The sequence below is a fragment of the Camelina sativa genome, chromosome 17 (assembly GCF_000633955.1).
Source record: "Camelina sativa cultivar DH55 chromosome 17, Cs, whole genome shotgun sequence".
NCBI lineage: Eukaryota > Viridiplantae > Streptophyta > Magnoliopsida > Brassicales > Brassicaceae > Camelina > Camelina sativa.
In genome coordinates, this window is record NC_025701.1 from 24,394,696 (window position 1) to 24,410,033 (window position 15,338).

Below are 15,338 nucleotides of genomic sequence, written 5' to 3' on the forward strand. Positions count from 1 at the left end.
AAAAAAAAAAAAAAAAAAAAAAAAAAAAAAAAAAAAAAAAAAAAAAAAAAAAAAAAAAAAAAAAAAAAAAAAAAAAAAGAGAAACTAATCAAAACAACAGAATTAATCTACAAATTCGAGGAAAAATAAGAGTTGGATCGGTCACATAAGGATTACCTGTTCTTCTTCGAAGACCCGGTGGTTTCCTTGGACGATCTTTTTCGGTACCCGGCCACACGTAAGGGCAATGGAGCTTAATTGCGTCTATCTCGGCTTGCAAGGAAGAAGGGTACGGAAGCAGACACCTCGGAATAACAACTACAAAAAAAAAGGGGGGAGTTAAGTAAAGCCAAAAGATACAAGTGAAGATAACTAAGCAAGAAGGATCGGCTACCGGGTGAAGGGTTCCACCCAGAAAACCAAGGGATCGACGGATCCTCCAAAACCCCCGCAGTAACTTCCAAAAAGAAGTATGAGCCTTTCCAGTTATACGTTTTGCCCTTGGCACCCTCGACGAGCGATGTCTTCTTTGCCGAAGCTACGTAATAAAGACCGGGCGTCTTCTCTCGACTCGACGGATTCAGACATGTCAGCTCTTCAAAGTGATCACAAGTAAGCGTAACCCTTGCAGCCTCGGCCATGATCGAAAGACCGACAGCATTTCGAAAAGTTGACGGGGCAAATTGGGAAATAGCCGCCTTTCGACGAGCGAAATACGTCATCAAAAAGGATGGGAGAGGGAAGGTGAGCCCGCACTCGGTGAAATATTTCTCCGAGAGACAAATAAAACCGGGAGGTGCATCCCAGTGACGTTGAAAAGATCCCGGAATCAAAATCTTTGGCCTAGTGCTTAGTATCTGGGCACTAACCGCGTCAGTCGTCACGTCAATTTTTAACTTCCCGATGCGAACTGCATCAATCGCCGCGTCAATTTTTATCGATGACGGCGGCATATGGTTGAAACGACTGACGGACGGCAAAGGAACGTCGTCCATATAAAGAGACGATAGCTCGTCGTTGAGGGGCTCGTCTATCAGGGACGGAACCCTATGAGGGAGCCCCGACGAGCTCGGAGCCGCCGACCCAGGAATAAGACGACGCTTTAGCTCCTCGAATTGAGCCGCGTCTGAATCCGTTGAAGACGAGTCAGAAGAAATTGGAGAACGAGTACGACGACGGACAGATCTCGCGGAGTCGCCGGATTCAGAAGTTGTAGCTCGTCGAAGGTGACTCGCGGCGGAAGAGTTAGACGACGAGGATCGAGGAGAATCCATAACGAAAGCGCGACACTAAAAGCAAAATAACGACGAGATAGGAAGAAGGGAGAATACCTGGACGATGACAGCACCAAAGCGCGAGAAGAAGATAATGAGGCAAGGGGAGAAGTGATATTTATAGGGGGAGAAGGAAGGATCTGGAAGCGTCATCATTGCCACACGCGCTCGGTGACGATACGACTTCCGGATTTCACGCGCATCAAGCACCGCGCACAACGATTCGACCCTGGGCATCGGAAACCGTTTTCTCACGCGCGACTCTTCATTTGTCCAATCAAATAAGCGTCCTTTCATCTTTTCACAATTATTCTTCGCCTAAAGACTACGAACTAAAGGTGGAAGGGGTGGACTACTGTTGAGGGTGGATCCACACCTCAAACAAGAGGCCTGGCCCAGGAAAAAGCCCATGATAAATCTCCAAAGGAAGGGAGGGTATTATGGTCTTTTATATGGACGAACCGACACGATTCCCTATAAATACAGGCGTACGGCCCGCATTTCGAGGGATCGTGAAAAAGGCAGCAGAATTCGTACAGCAAAAACCAGAGCTCAGCTCGTTCAAGAAAAAGTCAACGTTTTCAAGCCTATAGCTCGGAGAGTCGACGAGCTATCAGCCCGTCGATTACTTTGTTTGTAACTCGTTTACATTGTGTTGTAACCCGTCCTTTAGTGCCTCGGCACCGATATAATAAAGAGAACTTTGACCCTCCCTTGACCGAACTAAATATTCTAATTGTGACCAAAAGGGACATCAACACACCATATGCAATACGTGTTGCCTAATAAGCAAGAAAAACTCTGTATCTATTAGCTCAGCTTTGATTCCAAAGAAACTTTGCATTTTAAGAGATATTACACATCTTGGGTTTCACTAGATTAGCTGAGCTTAGCTGAATTCATAATTTACTAATGTCAATGAATAAATTTTGTAGCTGAGTCAGTCTTGATGAGAAGTCACAAATATACCTGATCAAGATCCTTTGCCACAACAGTCTTTCCCGAGGCTGCATAGAATGCAAGCTTAATCCTTTCATCCTTTACTCTGATCAGATGAAAGAGGCGTGGTACATCCTCGGGAGTTTTCACTTTCTCCGTCAGTTTATGTATATGATCTGTTTGTTTTTCCTTCAAAAATGAATATTGTAGAAGGATTATACACTCTTTATGATATAACCCCGGACGTCCCAGGTTCCATCACTTTATCTGCACGAGCAATAACTAGAACCTACTTGGTGAAAGAATATAAAGCTTCAGTTTCAGTCCCCTTGAAAATTTACTAAGAACGCTCCCCATTGCATTTCAGTTTTTGATTCAAAATCCACCATAACACGTTCCTGACTTCCAAATTTGATAATAGTTTACTAAGACCAACTCAGTATCACAGATCTAATCATCTAAAGATCCCTGTATTACAATTCTTCTGTTTAAGTTGGCATTTTTAATAAATCGGCAAGCCTAGTAATTCAAAGCATATAAACAGAAAGTGGGATACAATACCAATATCATAAATGTTGCAACGCCAAGATTTCCCTTCCGCAGCAGCTCAACACATGCTTGTGCTGCAGAAGTTGTTTCCACAACAATGTGATCAAGGCCAGCGCACTCAGTTGATATGGCGACATCGTATTTTCCTGCATAGGACAGCCATGTTAGTGATTGTTACCTTTGATATATTTCTTTTTACGACCAAATGGTGGATTCACATCTAAAATCCATTTATCATGAAAGATTATTGTCAATTAAATTGTCACACCTAATACTAAAAGGAGAAAAAATAGTCCCCCAATATACTCCTTTAAGATTATTGTCAATTTAATATTAAAGGAGTGCAATGTATATACTGAATGATAGACCAATATACTCACCATCAATGGCACCTAAGTCCCCCATCCTTCCATAAATTCCTTCAATTTGACTGTTCTCCTTTGCTCCTAAAACTTTTTCTCTGGCTGCCTGCTCCTGTGGAATAAGTGTCTCTTGTTCTTTAAGTGAGTCCTGCAGAGGTTAAGATGCATACTCTCAGTTTCACCAGAACTACTACAAACTACAATCATATCCTAATAAAAATACCTCTTCCACTTTCAGAGCTTCGATTGCTTTACGTTTCTTCTTCTCTATATCAGCGTTCCTAGAGGTCGTTGCTGCAGCTTTTTCTTCTTTTCTCCTTGATATATCAGAGAGCTGTTTCTGAGCATCTGTGAAGGCTTTCAGAGCAGCTTCATGCTAGAATAACAGAGTGGTAATGATAAAACGGATACAAAAAATAGTCTTTCAACCGTATTCTAAATTTATTCAGCGAGAAAGCAGCTCCATGAAGCATATAAAGATTTGGCTACGGCAAACTAATTCTTTAAAGAAGAAGTTGGAGTAAGCTAATAGAAACCTCTCTAGAAATTCTTTTTACTGCAAAAGTTCTCGGCACAAAGCAAATTGTTATAAACCATATTAGATGTACCTTCTTGCTCAAGAGTTCATTTTCGGATGATGCAACATCAAGCTTTCCCTTGTGCACAATTAGATCTTTTCCCCAAGGTTCTAATTCAGCACAAATCTTTGTAAGCTCAGACCGGTAACCTTCAGTTTCAGCTGTAATAAAATTGACAGAAATAATTAACTGAACAATCTTATGCTTGAGCAAGAAGCTAATAGTTATAGATGGACTAGCATGTTTAACAAGTTGCCAATTCAAAGTCCTTAGATACAAAGTAACTCACAATTTCTCAATCGCTCACACAAAATCACCAAACAATCAACTTAGTATTCATAAAACACCAAATCGATAAGCCAGCTCCCAGACTGGGAGAAACCCAGCAAATATTTTTTAGAGAGTTTTTACAATTTTTCTGATCAGATTCAACAATAATGAAAAAGGAGAACAAACACATGTTTTTAGCGTCCTCCAATGGCATTCTAGCCGCTTAATCCACACCCTCCACGTGTCCGCTTGAAATAAGCCGACTTAATTTGATTCCTTCGCATGTACCACTCCCCATGTGTGGTTCTGCATCACAACTCCCCCTCTTCGCAGAACCTTGACCTCAAGGTTTCAAACACCAAACTCAGGAAACTTCTTCTGAAGATCGAAAAGAAATTCCCAGGTTGCCTCTTCTAACGGTTCACCAACCCACTTCACCAAAACCTTGGTAGCTGCTCGACCCTGGCGATCGATCACAATTGAAGTTGGACAGCCATGAAGCTTGAAAACATTATCCAAGTAAGCCTGTGCAACAGATAGAGCACTGTAAGGATGAGATAAAGCAATAAAATGAGCAGCTTTGCTGAGTCTATCCACGACCACCATGATAACAGTCTACCATGCAGAGTCAGGCAAACCCTCAATAAAGTACATCGACACTTCACTCCAAATAGTCTCTGGGATTGGTAATGGTTGAAGCAGTCCCAGAGAAGCCGCATTGTCACTTTTACACTGCTGACACACACTGCAACCCCAAATAAAAGTTTGAATGTCTTCACCATACCTCTCCAGTAAAACAATTACCCGCTGATAAGTAACCTCTTGACCTGAATGGCCCCCCCACACCAGAGCAATGGAGCCATTCATGTATTGAGCTCTTCAAAGCCACATCCGCAGGTATAACAATCTTGTTCTTACGCCTGAGAACGTTCTGACTTCAAGAATAATTCTTCTTCGCTGCAGGGTTTTGTTTTAACAGGGTAATTAGCTCCTGAATAGTGCCATCCGCTGCATAACCAGCCTGAATTTCCTTCACTAAATCACATTCTACAGTGGACATTGCCATGTGTAACACTTCTGATCCTTTCACCCTAGACAAAGAATCTGCCACCACATTCTCTTTACCCTGTCTGTACTGAATCTCGTAATCAAATTCCAACAGTTTCGGGAGCCATTGCTGTTGGATTGGAGTGTTAAGTCTCTGTTCCAGCAAGTATTTGAGGTTTCTCTGATCTGTTTTGATGATAAAATGCTTGGACAATAGATAATGCCTCCACTTTCGAACTGCAAAGATAACCGCTAAGAGCTCCTTCTCATATATTGAAAAATGAAGTTGCTTCCCCTTCAATTGCCGGCTGATGAAAGCTAACGGGTGACCGTCCTGCATAAGCACTGCACCAATCCCCTGACCACAAGCGTCTGTTTCCACCACGAATTGCTTGTCAAACAGAAGCAATGCTAATACCGGAGCTTGACAGAGAGCAGCCTTTAAATCTTGGAAAGGACTCTGTGCCTTTTCTGACCATTCAAACGCATCATTTTTTGTCAAAGCGTGTAATGGAGTGCAATCTCCCCAAAACTCTTAATAAATCTCGGATAATATCCAGCCAGACCTAAGAACCCTCACAACTGCTTCAAAGTGCTGGGACTAGGCCAATCTTGCACAGCCTGTATCTTCGCAGGATCCGTAGCAATGCCCTCATGACTAATGAAATGGCCAAGATACTCCACACGAGCCACTGCAAATGCGCATTTACTCATCTTGGCAAAAGCTTTGTGAGCTCGCATAACTTCAAAGACACACTGCAGATGTTGCACATGCTCTTGCAAAAATGAACTATAGATGAGAATATCATCAAGAAAAACAAGGACGAACTTACGAAGGAAGGCCTTGAAAACCGCATTCATCAAACTTTGGAAGGTACCCGGTGCATTGGTGAGACCAAAGGGCATCACTAGGTATTCATAATGTCCGTTATGTGTTTTAAAAGCAGTTTTGTGAATATCCGATGTTGACATCCTGACATGGTGATAACCAGCCCGCTGATCAATCTTTGAATAAACTTTGGACCCTCCAAGCTCATCCATTAAGTCCTCAAAGAGTGGAATAGGAAATATGTCCTTCACTGTCATACCATTGAGCTCCCTTTAGTCAACGCACAATCGCCTGGTCCCATCCTTCTTCTTAACTAAGACCACCAGTGACGCATAAGGACTAGAACTAATTTGAATGGTTCCACCCGACAGCATATCCTCTACAATCTTGTAAATCTCATCTTTTTAATGCAGTGCATAGCGGTAAGGAAGCTGATTAACTAGATTGCGTCCTTCAAGGAGCTTGATCTGATGATCATGATTCTCTCTGAACGGGGGCAGTTCAGTTGGTTCAGCAAAAACATCAGGAAATTTGTCGACAATGTCCCCCACTATTGTCTCTTCCTTTCTGTCTCCAATCATGGCATTAACCGTACAAGAAGTCAGTTCTTCTCCTACCTCATTCTTTTGTACACACACCATAGCAAACTGAGCTTGCTCATCTTGTAGTTTATGTAGTTTTTGTGCCTTAACATCACGAACATAACCTTGTTTAATGCCATTCAACAATACCTTCTGCTTGTTAAAATGGAATTACATCTCCAAGTTCAAAAATCCCAATTAATGACTCCCAGCGTCTCTAGCCACTGAATGCCTAACACCATATCCACTCCTTGGAGAGGAATGAGCAACACATCCGACTGAAACTGAGTGGTATGAAGTTTCCATTTGAAGTTTTTGACCGTCCGTTCTACTCTCAACTTCCTCCCATCAGCTACTGAGACTCGAGTAAGACCTGCAGATTAGATCACACACCCTATTTTTGCTGCCATTCTTGAATCAACAAAGTTATGCGTCGAACCAGAGCCCACCAACATAAAAAGGATCTTCTTTTCATAAGTACCCCAAACTCTCATGGTTTTATAATCTGAAATACTAGATACTGCATTGACTGAGATTCGCGGCATATTAGTCTCATCTTCTTCAACCAATTCCTCCACTGCATCCTCAAACTCCTCTTCCACGTCCATCCGGAACAGTTGAGTTTTCTTACGCACCAAATAGTGCTCCGGTGTATACTTTTCATCGCAGAAATAGCAGAGACCCTTAGCTCTCCTCTCACTCATTTCTTGTTGAGACAACTTCTTAGCCGGATTACCAGTTGCCTTAAAAGATGTCTTCACACCCTGATGATCAACTCGAGCTTCCATCTCTCCCCCTCCTTTAGTAACAGTGCCTTGTTAGGAGACCAAGTTGTATTGAGAGACCTTTTGGGGTGTGCCTTCTCATACAACCTGCCTAACAAGAAGCAGTGTCGCACCGTCATTGGTTAAAACATCCTCACATGCATCTGCGTGTCCAGCCGCAACCCCGCCAAATAAACACTCACCAAATATTCCTCCAAAAGATTTAGTCTGATCTTAATCAGAGTAAACTTCTGATGATAGTCCACAATCCCATATGTTTCCTAAAACTGTTTGAGCTCAGCCATAGGATCATCACAAACATCCTCAAACTTTTCCTTCAGCAACCGCGCATAACCTCTCCAATCATATAAAACTTCCAAACCAACCCCCGATTAAATGAAGGAGTGATGCCAAGACACAACGTGGCCATCAAAATGAATCGTCGCACTCTTCACCTTCATATCATTAGGAGTGAAGTCTACACCAAAAACCTCTTCAGCCTTAAACAACCACTCTTTGATCCTAGTACCATCAAACCGAGGAAAATCTAATTTTCCCAATCTAGTAACACCACCATAATAATACTGAGCCTCAAATCTTACCAGATCAGGTCGATCATCCCTCCTCGCATCTCTTAGTCCAGATCCACCCGCTACGGTTGGAGGAAACGCCTTTGGTGAAACATCCGGCGAGATCTGCACCGACTTACCCTTAACAGAAGCATCCAACGAAGGTTGAGTAGTAACACGCCTCAACAGCTCATACAGCTCCGAAAAATGTTTAAGAGTCTCCTGATGTTGTTCGTCGACCCGAGCTTCCAACCTCTTCATCCTTTCCTCCACCAAAATCTCCTCCAGATCTGGCTCCGCCGTTTCTTTTTTTGTCGCTTCCCCCGCTTGAGATCTTGTTCCCACCATTTTTGATCCGAGAATCATCTACCCTCGGATACCTTTGATACAAAGTAACTCACAATTTCTCAATCGCTCACACAAAATCACCAAATAATTAACTTAGTATTCATAAAACACCAAATCGATAAGCCAGCTCCCACATTGGGAGAAACCCCGCAAATATTTTTTAGAGAGTTTTTACAATTTTTTTTATCAGATTCAACAATAATGAAAAAGGAGAACAAACACATGTTTTTAGCGTCCTCCAACGGCCTTCTAGCCGCTTAATCCACACCCTCTACGTGCTGGAGATAAGCCGACTTAATTTGATTCCTTTGCACGTACCACTCCCCATGTGTGGTTCTGCAATGTTGTTAAAGAAGTTGCCAGGATAACAAGGACATCATTATTTACCTTTAGCTATATCTTTGATTTCCTCTAGTGCCTTCTCCTCATCTAGGAAGACCTTTTGAAGCTTCGGTATATTTTCCTGAAGTTTAGGTATTAGATTTGTTGAGTCCTCAGACTCCTTTGTCATATCATCGATTTTGGATGAATCCTGCATAACAACACAAGTAAGGTATATGCAGCCACAAAAAGTTCAAATATCCGTCTATAACTATTATAACCTTCGCAAGTTTATCTTCAGTTTTCTTGAGTTTTTGCTTCACATGCTTCAAGTCCTCCCTACCGACTCTAAGTTCATTATCAAGAACCTTTCAAACTCTTTGAACTTCTCCTTACCGACTCTAAGTTCATTATCAAGAACCTAATCATTGCATATGAAGATAAGGTGATTAACCATTTGTTGAAACTTTGGAGAAAAAAAAATTGAATTTAGCATTGTCGGCAATAAGCATGAGAGCAGAACACATCTGGATTTCAGACATATACCTCTTGTCTCTTCTTATGTTTTTCATGCACAGACTCGAATTCTTTTAACTCTTTATCACTTTCGTCCATTTTCACTCTGAAACAGAAATATTACGATATTTGTTACAAATGAGTTCATATAATTTCTTTAATATTTTAAAGAAAAGTTAGTAGTGCTAACCGCTCATCTTTTACACTATTTTCCAAATTCTGCAAGTTTTCTCTCTGTTCAGTAATTTTAGCTACAGTATCATCATATTCCATTTTTGTAGTCTTTTCTTGCCATTTGAGATGTGATAACTCTTTTAGCATGTATGTCTCTGCCTCATCCTTCACACCCTGTTCCAAAATCACATTAGCAACCTATACCACAAAACTGGGTCACATACATCAACAAACCTCTAAGTTGTCTCTTTCTTTTTCGGCTAGTTTCACCATTTGTACAACTCCAGACCTTCTTTCATTGAGGGTTTCAAGCCTTAAATTTCAGAGGTAGTTTCAATTATATTAATAGCATCCAACAAATCAGGAACCACTTACATCTAAATCTGCCGAGTGAATTATGAACACATTCAAAATAGCAATATATGTATATGCATTACGAAGAAAGCAGGTGATATTGCATTTTCTATTCAAGCAATGCGCCTCAAATACAGTTATTGGGCATTGGCTGTTTAAAGGAAACTATAGAATGCATAGATCACTCACTGCTTATTCAATTCATCTATCTTCTCCACATATTTATTTGTTCCAATGATATATTCGAAGTATTCAAGAAAACCTTCATCATGGGGACCTTGAGCTTTCGGCTTCATGAGTGATATCTGTTCTACCTCCCCCTGTCAACGTTGAAGAAATATTAGCGGGGGAAACATGTAATTCAACAATATGTAGGCTGTTTCTCTAAAGTGAGAACCTGAAGAATCAAGAAACGGTTGTTGTCAAGATCTACTTCTTTCCCCTATAATTTTTTGTAACTTTAGTGAAATTGCTCGACCTTTCATTAATATAACTTGGACGAATTATCCCGGAATGCAACCCGAGTAATCACGAAATCACTTCCAGCAACAGTCTCATATGAGTCATCTTCCTGTATATTGCGGATATATCTCTCTACATTATGATAAGGCTTATGGTTTATTGTGATAAAGGTTATAAGCCTAAGTTTTAGCTCTTTGTGTTTATCTTACTCATCTTTGTATCTTGTATAAATACCCAAGTTGGGACTTTCAATAAAATGAAATCAGTTCAATATCCAATTCTACATGGTATCAGAGCCAAAATCAGTCTAAAAAAAAAAAAACTCTTTTTCTTCGATTCTCTTGTTCTTTCTCAGTTTCAAATCTTTCTCTGTTTTGTACTTTCTTGCGTGACAAGAAAATCATGAGTGATAATGAAGTTCCTGTTACCGGTGCCGTTGTTGCTCAAACTGACTCAAAGACCGTTGTCTCTCCGTACACGTTGTCAAGTTCTGACAACCCAGGTGCAATGATTACCTCGGTATTGTTAACCGAAGATAATTACATCCAGTGGTCAGAAGAGATGTTGAATGCTCTTCAAGCCAAACGCAAGACTGGATTCATCAGCGGTGCTATTCCCAGGCCTTCTAATGATAGTCCTGATCTTGATAACTGGAAAACGGTGAATTCTATGATCATCGGTTGGATACGGTCGTCAATTGAACCTAAATTGAAAGCGACTGTGACTTTTGTTTCCAGTGCACAAGATTTGTGGGAAGACCTGCAACATCGCTTCTCTGTTGGTAATAAGGTGCATGTTCACCAAATAAAAGCTAAACTTGCTTCGTGTAAGCAAGAAGGTCAGTCTGTTATGGAGTATTATGGAAGATTGTGCAATCTTTGGGACGAGTTGAAGAATTATCGTGTGAGTCCCGTTTGTCCTTGTGGAGTTACCTTGTCCGCTATTGTGACGGAAAGAGATGAAGAGAAAATTCATCAGTTTGTGATGGGGTTGGACGATTCAAGATTTGGTGGTCTGTGTACTACACTTATTGGTATGGATCCTCTCCCTAGTCTTGCTGTGGCTTACTCCAAAGTGATTCGTGAAGAACAGAGGATGTCCTTTGCTCGTCTTCAACAACAGAATCATGACGCTGTCGGTTTTGTGGCCCGTGGTGACACTCATGATCAGTCCTCGCTTCGGTCTGATCAAACTGTTTCTATTCTGGGGAAGCCTCGTTCTTGCAATCATTGTGGTCGTACCGGACATGAACAGAAGGATTGCTGGCAACTTGTCGGTTTTCCTGATTGGTGGATGGAACGTAATGCACAAGGTAACAGTGGTGGTCGTGGTTCTTCTGGTTGAGGTAGAGGAGGTCGTGGTTCCATGGTTAATGGAGGAGGAAGAGGACGTGGGCAACCTGTGACTGCTCATGCGACTAGTTCCAATTCCTCTATTTTTCCTTCTTTTACATCCGATCAGTTGAAGGTCTTGACCAGATGATTCAAGAAAAATCAGTCAGCGGTAGTTCCGAAAAATTGTATGGTAAGCTTGAACTTGGTGATATTATTTTGAACACAGGAGCATCTCACCATATGACTGGGAGACTCTCTTTGCTGACCAATGTTGTGTCTGTTCCAACGTGTTCGGTTAGTTTTGCCGATGGTAGCAACACGTTTGCTACAAGTGTGGGTGTTTTGTTTCTTACGGTCAAAGTCTCGTTGACGAATGTTCTTTATGTTCCTTCTTTAAACTGCACTTTAATCTCTGTCTCTCAGATTTTGAAACAAACCAAGTGTTTTGCTACATTCACTGATACAATCTGTTTTCTTCAGGACCGTTTTTCGAAGACTCTGATTGGAAGCGGTGAAGAGCGTAACGGTGTGTACTATCTTACGGATGTGGTTCCAACAACGATACATTCAGCAACGGTTTCTCTTGATAGAGCTTTGTGGCATCGTCGTTTAGGACATCCGAGTTTTTCAGTGCTTTCTTCTCTACATTTGTTCTCTCAGTCTTCTTCCGCTGTTGGTTTTGACTCATGTGATGTTTGCTTTCGTGCTAAACAAACTCGAGAAGTTTTTCCCGAAAGTATTAATAAAACTCAAGAGTGTTTTTCATTAATTCATTGTGATGTTTGGGGTCCATATCGTGTTCCCTCTTCTTGTGGTGCAGTTTACTTCCTTACAATTGTTGATGACTATTCTAGAGCAGTTTGGACTTACTTGTTACTTGAGAAATCCGAAGTGAGACGTGTTCTTACCAATTTCATTATGTATGCTAAGAAACAGTTTGACAAAGCAATAAAGATTGTTCGCAGTGATAATGGTACCGAGTTCATGTGTTTGTCATCTTATTTTCGTGAGACTGGAATTGTTCATCAGACTTCTTGCGTTGGCACTCCACAGCAAAATGGGAGGGTTGAGCTTAAACACAGGCATATACTTAATGTCTCTCGAGCTTTGCTTTTTCAAGCTACATTGCCGATCAAGTTTTGGGGAGAGGCAGTGTTGACAGCTGCGTATTTGATAAATCGGACTCCTTCTTCCATTCATAAAGGAAGTACTCCGTATGAACTTCTTTATGGCTGTAAGCCAGACTACTCTCAGCTTCGGGTTTTTGGCTGTGCTTGTTATACTCATCGTGTCACTCGTGACAAGGATAAGTTCGGTGAACGAAGTCGTTTGTGTGTATTTCTTGGTTATCCTTTTGGTAAAAAGGGATGGAAAGTTTATGATATGGAGCGTAACGAGTTTGTTATTTCTCGTGATGTTGTCTTTTGTGAGGATTCGTTTCCTTTCTCCGCTGCACAACCTTCATCTCTGGTCTCTCCATCGACTGTTCCTCTTGATGATGACTGGTTGGTTGTTCCTCCATCCTCTACCGCTTCGCCTCTTGTGGACAGGGGGAGTGCTTCCGTATCATCGCCTGTTATAGACAGGGGGAGTCTTCCTTCTTCAAGTGAGACCTCCTCTGTTTCTCCTCCTGTTGACTCCTCTGTTCCGACTCAAGAAGTTCCTCCGCTAAGTGATGTTGATTCTGGTTCCGTTGGTGTTGACATTTCTGCTTCAGCTCCGCATCGTAAAAGCTCACGACAACCTACTCCGTCCGTTCGTTTGCAGGACTATGTTCTTTACCACATCATTAGTACACCCGTTCACGCTTTTAATGTTGTCACTGCTTCCTCCGAGTCTTCGTCTTCGGTTCAAGGTATGTGTTTCTCTCCACTGTCAGCTTTTATTCCTGATGATAAGTTTTCTGCAGGTCATCGGGTTTATTTGGCTACTATTGTTTCTAATGTGGAGCCAAAGCACTTCAAAGAGGCTGCTCGGTTCAAAGTTTGGACTGATGCTATGACTAAGGAGGTTGATGCTCTTGAAATTCACCGCACTTGGGATGTTGTTGATCTGCCTCCTAACAAAGTTGCGATTGGTTGTCAATGGGTTTACAAAACAAAGTATCATGTGGATGGCTCGTTAGAACGTTATAAGGCTCGCTTGGTGGCTCTTGGTAATAATCAAGTTGAGGGTGAAGACTATCATGACACATTTGCTCCGGTTGTTCGTATGACCACAGTTCGGACTCTTTTGCGTTTGGTGGCTGCAAATCAATGGGAGGTGTATCAGATGGATGTTAATAACGCCTTCCTTCATGGTGATCTTGATGAAGAGGTTTACATGAAGCTTCCTCCGGGTTTTCGTCACACTCATCCTGGTAAAGTATGTCGTCTCCGCAAGTCTCTTTATGGTTTAAAGCAGGCTCCACGTTGTTGGTTTAAGAAGCTGTCTGATTCTTTGCTTCGTTTTGGTTTTATTCAATCCTATGATGACTACTCTCTGTTCTCCTATGCACGTGATGGTGCTGAACTTCATGTCCTAGTATATGTCGATGATCTTGTTATTTGTGGAAATCATATCTCTATGCTTTGTCAGTTTAAGGACTATTTGAGTCGTTGCTTCTCCATGAAGGATTTGGGCAAGCTCAAATATTTTCTGGGCATTGAAGTAAGTCGATCACCGGAGGGTATATTTCTTTCTCAACGGAAATATGCACTGGATATTGTTGCTGACACTGCTTTGGAAGGCTCTCGTTCTGCTTTTACGCCTCTTGAACAGAATCATGGTCTTGCTACGGACGATGGTCCTCTGCTTCTTGATCCTAAGCCATACCGTCGTCTTATTGGTCGTTTATTATATCTTCTCCATACTTGCCCTGAGTTGTGTTACTCGGTGCATGTCCTGGCTCAGTTCATGAAAACTCCGCGTGCGGCTCACTGGGAAGCTGCTTTGCGTGTTGTCAGGTTTCTCAAAGGTATTCCTGCTCTCGGTATTCTTCTCAAGCCTGATAAAGACCTGCAACTGACTGTTTATTGTGATTCGGATTGGTCTTCTTGTCCGCTGACACGACGCTCTCTAAGTGCTTATGTCGTGTTCTTGGGTACTTCTCCTATCTCATGGAAGACTAAGAAGCAGGAAACTGTGTCTCACTCATCTGCTGAGGCCGAGTACAGGGCTATGGCTGTTGCTTTAAAAGAAATTAAGTTGTTGCGTAAGTTGTTAAAAGGATTGGGTGTCGACCTGTCTACTCCTGCTCGTCTATTTTGCGATAGTAAGGCTGCGATTCACATAGCTACTAATCCAGTTTTCCATGAGCGTACTAAGCACATTGAGAATGATTGTCACGCTGTGCGGGACTCTTATCGTGATGGTGTTATTACATTGCAACATGTGCGTACTGATGAGCAACTGGCGGATATTTTCACTAAGGCATTGGGGCGGGGTCAGTTTCACTATATCTTGTCCAAGTTGGGTGTTCTTGACTCTCACACTCCAACGTGAGGGGGAGTATTGCGGATATATCTCTCTACATTATGATAAGGCTTATGGTTTATTGTGATAAAGGTTATAAGCCTAAGTTTAAGCTCTTTGTGTTTATCTTACTCATTGTATCTTGTATAAATACCCAAGTTGGGACTTTCAATAAAATGAAGTCAGTTCAATACCCAATTCTACACTGTATTAGTTCAAAATAACAATTCACATCACGACAAATCATTTTCCAAAGTCAATGAAAATTACAGAGACTGGAAAAATTAAAAATTTCAGAAACATTCCAAAGAGCTACATCAAACAAAAATGCAAGACATATTCACCAATGTTGAGGGTTTGTAGTTTGCCTTTTAAGAAACCAATAAAAACTCTTTCTTGTTCCAGCCTTAAGTAAAAAGGTTTTGACAAGCAGTATAGTAAAGATCTCCAATAAAAGGTAAGCAGACAACAAACTTTTACCAAATCGATAATCTCTTCAAACTGTACAGAAAATCCAGCACTATCCAAGTTTTGGTGATTAGTTGAGTTGTGAATGAGCTCTGAAACTTTATTCATCCGCATCTGACATCAACAAAACCTAAACTTACTCAAACAAAGCTCAATCGAAAACTATA

At 41.5% G+C, this 15,338-nt stretch overlaps 1 pseudogene; it reads right to left on the reverse strand.

Moving 5' to 3' along the window:
• LOC104757932 overlaps positions 1-15,338 on the reverse strand; it is a 38,633-nt pseudogene that overhangs the window by 19,772 nt on the left and 3,523 nt on the right.